The 8,125-nt window shown below is 38.0% G+C and overlaps 1 long non-coding RNA gene across 1 annotated transcript; it reads right to left on the reverse strand.

Moving 5' to 3' along the window:
* Positions 1–1,147: 1,147 nt before the first annotated feature.
* LOC131364775 (uncharacterized) lies at positions 1,148–3,112 on the reverse strand. The gene is made up of 2 exons (XR_009206525.1): positions 2,902–3,112; positions 1,148–2,479 (listed from the first exon to the last, which is right to left on the reverse strand). It is a non-coding gene; the product is annotated as an uncharacterized LOC131364775 (long non-coding RNA).
* Between the last annotated feature and the right edge of the window lie 5,013 nt (positions 3,113–8,125).

The raw sequence follows: 8,125 nt of genomic DNA on the forward strand, positions 1-8,125 counted from the left end.
CACACTCATTCACCCAGTCTTGTAATAACACGTGAGCAAATGATCTGTTTCACATCCAGGACATAACAGCGAAACAAGCTTCGTTTTCGGTTTGTTACGGGTTTTTGTTTGATTAAATATAGAAACGGGAGTCAGTGATTCATTCTGAATACTTTCTTATTGAACAATGTACTACTGTTCATTCAAAACAACAACAGTAATATAGTCACAAGCATACGGAATGCTGGACATATTCTTATGCTCGATCCATTCTTATCTGGCTGTTTTGCTATTATGATCAATTACAGAAAATCGGATTAGAGCGATGGCATCAGGGAACTGTCTTGATGGTTAAAGGAGGCTAAACCTCAAATCCCAGCATCTCTCAAAATGATAGCATCCATCAGACCTTCCTGCCAACAAACACCATTCATGCTGTCTACACAGGATACCACAAATGAAAACAGAGGTACAGGACACAATACTCCTCTTTGTCATGGAAAGGTGGAAGAATACTTGTGTCGGACATTTGTGAGGTATTACCACACAGGAAGGTCAACAGTTCAGGGAGTTTTAACATATCACACATTCCATTTTGTACATTCCTGAAACAAAAAAACACTGGTGCTAGTCATATACACCCAGCTGCTTATACAAGACCTCACAAAACACATATCCACAAAACTAAACGCGACATGCTGTAATCAATAGCTGTGAACTTGTGTACACAAACATGCTGTCAGGTTCCATGTTTAAAGGTCAAAAGAGTATGTTCAAATCCACAAACAAAAAGAAACCACAAAGGCTAGCGTTTACATGTCGACTGTATAACTAACAGAAATATCTTAAAAGCGATACAGGACAAGAGAGAAATAGAGACGCGCAAATAACCCGATACCCAAGCTCTGTGTTTTGGATAATACCCGATATTGCAGAGACAGACATTCTCAGGAAAAACAGGCAACACTCTGCAAACTCTATGCAAATCATCCCTGGCGTGATAGTGGTCTTATACTCATTTACATGTGCCATGTTAAGGGTTTTGCACAAAAAATATATATATATTACATCATCTGCTCCAGAACCTCAGGTCAATATCAGGTCCAGTACTGATAGCAAGGCAGGACACAAAAACACTCGATAAATAAATAAACAAAACATACAAAGCTGACACAAAGTTCGTTCACATTTATTATACAGTCAAACAGCAGATCATATCTTAACTTAATCAAAATGAGTTAAGCTACCCTTAAACAGAATAAACTATTTACATGTAAGCCAATTCATAATGGCTATACTATTGGATTGTTTAGATGACCCAATACACAAGCTATAAACCTTTAATAAAGTACTTTACAAGCACAATAAAAGTTCTAGTTCAGCTATAGACTTATAGACTATAGTCACTTATGGCCATGGATAGTATATACACTACCATAAATAGAGATATTTATTTATCATAGGGCCAAGCTTAAACTAGTCTACTGTAAGACAACTTCAACTCTGACTCACTCATACTTACGCTCCTTACATCTCTCTCTTATTACTCACTATAGACTATAGTCACACTAGACTACTATAGAAGGGTGTGGCCAGATCTATACTGGAATGATCTAAAGTCTAGTTTATACTACGGTAACAACGTAGAGTCACATATAGATCTAGACTACTTTAGCAGGGTGTGGCGCAACAATTTAGGGTCACATATAGTCTAAATGACTGTAATAACTGTACGGTCTCGCACACTTTTCCCGGGAAGGGCCACGAAGGGCTGACGCAGGAGCTACACCTGTTTAATCAGTTGATCTTGGCTTTCAATACGCTCAGGTGTGGCTTCTGCTTAGTTGGAACGCCGGTCGCCTCCGGATAAGACTTATTATACCGCAATAACGTATGGTCACACCACTTTAATACTACAGTAAACGATCATTGCATACAGGATAAACTAAGTCAAATGCTAAAAGCAGCCGGTCAAATATAGGCTATACTACTGTAGTATTAAAGTAAGGTCACGTGTAGGTTATAACTACTGGACATACACTATTGTAGTAATGCATGGTGGCGATAATACTGTATTCAGATATGGCATCTACAAATAAAATGATTCATAAAGCATATTCCTCTAACTTCTAGACTATACTTTGGTCACAGAGAGAGTAGTAAAGGGATTAGGATTGCCATGTACACATGAGTGAGCTGATGGAGGAGCAGAGATGAAACAGTAGGAATGGAGATGGTGTACATGTGACCTGGAGCACGTAGGCGCTCTACTACAGTAACGGAGGGTGAGAAGAAATACCCCCAAATAAAGGAGAAGCTGGCTTCCGGTGAGAGGCATTAAAAACCATGTCTCCAGTCTTTCTGAGAGAGATAGAGGTATATCCAAAAGCTGGTTAGCCGCTGTCACACGCACAGTGGAGCGGGGAACAGGCGCAGTGTGCGTTAGTCAGTGGCTTACCTGCCTTCAGAAACTCAGCGACGGGAGTGAGCAAAAAACACCCTGCGGGGAACCACACACACACACAGCAAGTGTTGAAATAAGTGAATGTGAAATAATAAACATATTCGGTTTAATCATGAGTCTGGTTTACATTTCATCCCGGCGTATAAATCATCCATATGAACAGAGGTCTGGCTGCACGTGCAACCACTTGAAGAAGAAGCGGTCCATTAAGGAGCAATAGAAATATATTCGAGGCTATTCGTTGTCTATTTTTAACATACGTTCGACTAAAATAAAATGATTCCTGCACGTTTAGATCAATCTATACAAAAATAATCCTGAAGATATCGACGGATCAGAAAAGTTAGCCACAATTATTCCAGAATGAAATAAATAAAATAACTGTTTTCTTTATCGACAGGATACGAAAACAATGAGGGAATTAAATGATCTATTACTATAATTAAAGTCTTACTCACCACTCAAGTTTTCCATGAAACAGCATCAATTAAGAGCAGGGGGAAAAACGTTTCCGATCGCTAAGTGGTCAGACCCGCCTGAAGACCTGCTGCTTTTTTTTTTTTCTTTTATTAATTAAATACTTTCTTAATAAAGTAACTTAAAAAGAAAAAGGTTCATAAGAAGAGCTCAAGAAGTTCAGCTCACTTGCGCTCCACCAACCCTGCCCACTCCTCTGCATCTGCAACCTGACCTGCTTATGCAAATGAATTGTTTAGCCGTCCTAATAATTAGCCAATAGTAGGAGAATATTTCTGCATGAACCACGCCCTTAAGATAAAATTCGCAAATAACGTGCTATAAGGGGCGGGCGTTATGACACATACGGTTCGATTGAGTCTGACTGAGTTATAGTTGGGGTGCGGTGCGTTCGGTTTTGCACGTCTTACTTTGGGACTGAACCATTTTTACTGTAGTCGTTTCTTAACTTACGCGACGAAACGGTTGCGTTTGTGCACTGTTAGTTGTTATTTGGTGTTTACATGCAGTGTCTGGTGTAAAGTCAGCGACAGGAGTCAGTGTTTTAAGGCATTTATGAGATTTCTGAAAAATCGCTCCCCTCGTCGCCGAAAAAAAGTGGTTGGACTCAGTTCGCTTGTGTACCGCGTTGCCATGAAGCTGGTGTGGATGTGCACGTAGCAAGGATGCAGCGGCGAGAGAGGGAGAGAGACATAGGAACTGTTAAAGAGAGAGAGAGAGAGAGAGAGAGAGAGAGAGAGACAGACAGACAGAGGAAGCGATTTCCCTAAAACGAATGGCATGACCTCTCAAAATTCTTCAGAGATAATGGTTTTCCATATATAAATGGACTTTGAATATAAATTGTAAATAAATAAATAAATAAATAATCATTTACTCATTCATTTTCTTCCCACTTCCCTGGAAAATAAAGATGTTTATTATAGAGCATGAGACAAAAATTTAATATGACATATATAAATAATTAGAAATGAATGTAAATATATAAACAGCTAAAACATTTAATTGAAACATTCAGCTTAAAACATACTTTCATACATTATATATATATATATATATATATATATATATATATATATATATATATATATATATATATATATAATGTATGAAAGTATGTTTTAAGCTGAATGTTTCAATTAAATGTTTTAAGCTGAATGTTTCAATTAAATGAATCTATATTCTTTATTATGTTTTTTTGTTTTGTTTTGTTTCAAAGCTACTTCATGAAATAATTTGGTGTGGTGTTCAACTTCCCACTAAGGGTGGGTGTAACAAGCTGACATATCATTTGCCAAATGATTAATAGCTTTTGGTTATACAATCACACTTTACGTGCACAACTGCAGGCACGGAAGCTTCACTGAGACGCTGCATGCTTCAGGATATTGGATTACAAATTAAATAATGACCCAGGATAAAGTGTACAGTGTCAGTTCTATGTGGCATGTTTTATATCTGTTGTGCAAGAAGACCTATTTATACATAATGAACCTGGTTTAATTAAAAAATTGTGCTGGGGTAAATACTTTACCATTTCTTTGTATCTGAAGACATCAAACAGTGACAGACAGACATCTATTATAGACTCTGGTTATCTTTTTGTGCAAGGCTCTGCAGGAACTGCAGCCATATTTAGTTCCTGCTTGACTGAAATGCATTACGTGTTCTTCCGACTTATCCTGCTCATGTTCCACCAGATTGAGGCACTAGCTAACCCAGTCAGGGACATGTGTAATTGTCAATATGAAAATGTCATTGCCGTTGATTTTATTGAATAGACTGTGTTTATGTCATAAAAAGAAACCACTGAAGCACATACGTGTGAAGGGATCCAATTCTGGTACTCTAGGAAGAATAGCATTCTAAACAAATCACTTTTATCAGTAACTACACTATTCTGGTCAGGTTTCCCCATGGATCTGGAGCGTTTCCTGGAAACAATGGGAGTGAGGTGGGAATACATCACACAGCCAACCATGAACAATCACATTCTCACCCAAATTCACACAAGGTGATTTACTGTAGCCAATTCACCTGCTGGCATGTTGTTGGGAAATGGGAGGAAACTGGAGAAGCTGGAACTTCTCACAGACAGTAACCCGAGCACAGGATGAAACCAGGGTCACTGGAGCTGCACTGTGGCAACACTACTTGCAGTGCTACCATGAAAGCCCACACCAAATCAAAATATCTGTTATATTATTATTTTTATTATTTGTGTACATTTCTTGAACTGCGTTTGTGTTTCATTTTTAGGTTCCTCACTACAGAAGACACCCAGAATAAACCGATTTTCACTGGTTTTAGTAGATTTCTCACTTATTGAGCTTTCACAAATAGGAGGTTTGAGATCTGATTGTAATCCACCTGTTTAGAGGTCTGTCAGATAACCTATTGGTTGGCTGTGGCATCTCCCTACCATATAAAATGCTAAAAACATATGAAACATTCACTGTGGTCACTTCTGCTTCTGTTGTTGTTTTATAGGCATGCATTTGTAGTAGAATTTGTAACTTTTGAAAAACAATTCAATTCAATTTTATTTATATAGCGCTTTTAACGATGAACATTGTCTCAAAGCAGCTTTACAGAACATAAGAAACAAAAAACATGCAAACAGTTTAAGATGTTAGACAAAATTATCCCTAGTGAGCAAGACTGAGGCAACAGAGGTGACTGCAGCAAGGAAAAACTCTCTTAGATGGTATGAGAAAGAAACCTTGAGAGGAACCAGACTCAAAAGGGAACCTATCCTCATTTGGGTGACACTGGACATGAACAATGTCCTTTCTGCATTTATGTATAGTCAATTTTGTGATGTAGAATGTAATTGTGTGTATTAATTAAGAAGTGGTTGTCGTCCTCAAAGGCCACATAGAGTTGGCAGCGTTGCTTTGAAAACCCAAATCCTCATGAAGCAGAATCCAGCTGAAGCTGGTCCATCTCTGGATGCCTCAGGATCCTCGCAGGGTTGGCCTCTGTCTACTGGAGCTGGCACAATCTCTATATGCCTCAGGATGGGTAGAAGAAGAGAAACAAGTGGAAGAGAATAAACATAGCTGCTGTTCATAATATTAACAGCACTAGATGATAATGTGCATTTAATCAGATGTACTGGAGTACAAGGTTATGGAATGTATTATGTGTATGCCTGGCTAAAGAGATATGTCTTTTATCTATGTTTAAACTGGGAGACTGTGTCTGAGTCCTGAACACTGTCAGGAAGGCTATTCAAAGTTAAGGAGCTAAATACGAAAATGACAGAGAAACAGAGGCATTAATCATTTAATAACCTTTATTCACATGGGTACAATTATGGGACTTTTATCAATACTTCCTAGTTTGATTGACAGCGGGCTGTCAAAATACTCCAACTTGTATTGATTCTTCTTAGTTGAGTTTGTCATTATTCTAGTTATTCCGATATGAGGAGAATGCAGAATATGATGCCAAGGTATTCTATACCAAATATATATGTATGTGTAAGAGCTGACATCACCAGCTTCCACTGCATCTACAAATTAAAAATGTATTTATACTTTTATGTATTTTTACTTTTAATCATTTCATAGTTATGCTTAATGTTCACATTTCTGAAATAACTTTTACATTTACATTTATGGCATTTGGCAGACAACCTTATCCAGAGCTACTTACAATTTATCTAATTTTCATACAGCTGAGCAATTGAGGGTTAAGGACCCTGCTCAGGGGCCCAACAGTTGCAGCTTGGTGGACCTGGGATTTGAACTCACAACCTTCCAATTGGTAACGTATCTTATGTTATCACTTACATTTTAAAAGCCAATCACAAGCGAATGTTTATTCTATGTACTTAAATTAATATGACAAACAGTACCTATGAAAATTACAAAAAAACTGGCTTTGGATATTCACAAATCACTAAACAACTACTTATCACCATATCAACTATTACATACATACAAATTTGTTTTTGAGAGAACAATTGAGCGAGCGTTATTAAATGTATATAAATGAAATATAAATAAAAAATAAATAAAATAATCTCTATTCACAAATGTATTTAAAAACATAAATGAAATATAAAATATAAATGAAAAAATAAATGAAATATTCTATGTTCAAAGTACAAAAAAAGGTGCTAGGGAACTAGAACATACACTATATTGCCAAAAGTTGTGGGACACCCCTCCAAATAAATGAATTCAGGTGTTGGGCTTGGCCCCTTAGTTCCAGTGAAAAGGAACTCTTAATGCTTCAGCATACCAAGACATTTTGGACAATTTCATGCTCCTAACTTTGTGGGAACAGTTTGGGGATGACCGCTTCCTGTTCAACATAACTGCACTCCAGTGCACAAAGCAAAGTCCATAAAGACATGGATGAGCGAGTTGGTGTGTAGGAACTTGACTGGCCTGTACAGAGTCCTGACCTCAGCCTAACAGGCCAAAACTGGGATTTCTGCTTTTACATGCACATAAATGTAATGTGGAATCGGCCCACCCTTTGCAGCTATAACAGCTTCGACTCTTCTGGGAAGGCTTTCCACAAGGTTTAGGAGTGTGTTTATGAGAATTTTTGACCATTCCACTAGAAGTGCATTTGTGAGGTCAGGCACTGATGCTGGACGAGAAGGCCTGGCTCGCAGTCTCCGCTCTAATTCATCCCAAAGGTGTTCTATCAGGTTGAGGTTAGGACCAGAAAGGTGTGGAGGACCAGAAATTCCTCCACACCAAACTCGCTCATCCATGTCTTTATGGACCTTGCTTTGTGCACTGGTGTGCAGTCATGTTGGAACAGGAAGGGGTCATCCCCAAACTGTTCCCACACAGTTGGGAACAAGAAATTGTCCAAAATGTCTTGGTATGCTGGAGCATAGGGGCCAAAGCCCAACAACTGAATTCAGTGATTTGGAGGGGTGTCCCAAAACTTGTGGCAATATAATAAGAAATTGCACATGGTTCGGGTAAAAATAAAACTAGTCTTTTATTAATAAACAGCCATTTTAATGAGCAAACTCCTGTTATAGGCTGTATGGGTAATAACACACTGCAGGATACAACAGATGTTGGAAAATAATCAACTTTAATAATCACATCAGAACCGCGTCGCTGATTATTTCCCTATTGTCGCTCTTGATTTTGTTCCTTGATTATTTAACAGTGGATAGTCTTTATCGCAGAAGCCTTAAATAATAGTTAAGAAACTAGTCAAGGGAAT

Source organism: Hemibagrus wyckioides, linkage group LG14 (assembly GCF_019097595.1).
Source record: "Hemibagrus wyckioides isolate EC202008001 linkage group LG14, SWU_Hwy_1.0, whole genome shotgun sequence".
Taxonomy (NCBI): Eukaryota; Metazoa; Chordata; class Actinopteri; order Siluriformes; family Bagridae; genus Hemibagrus; species Hemibagrus wyckioides.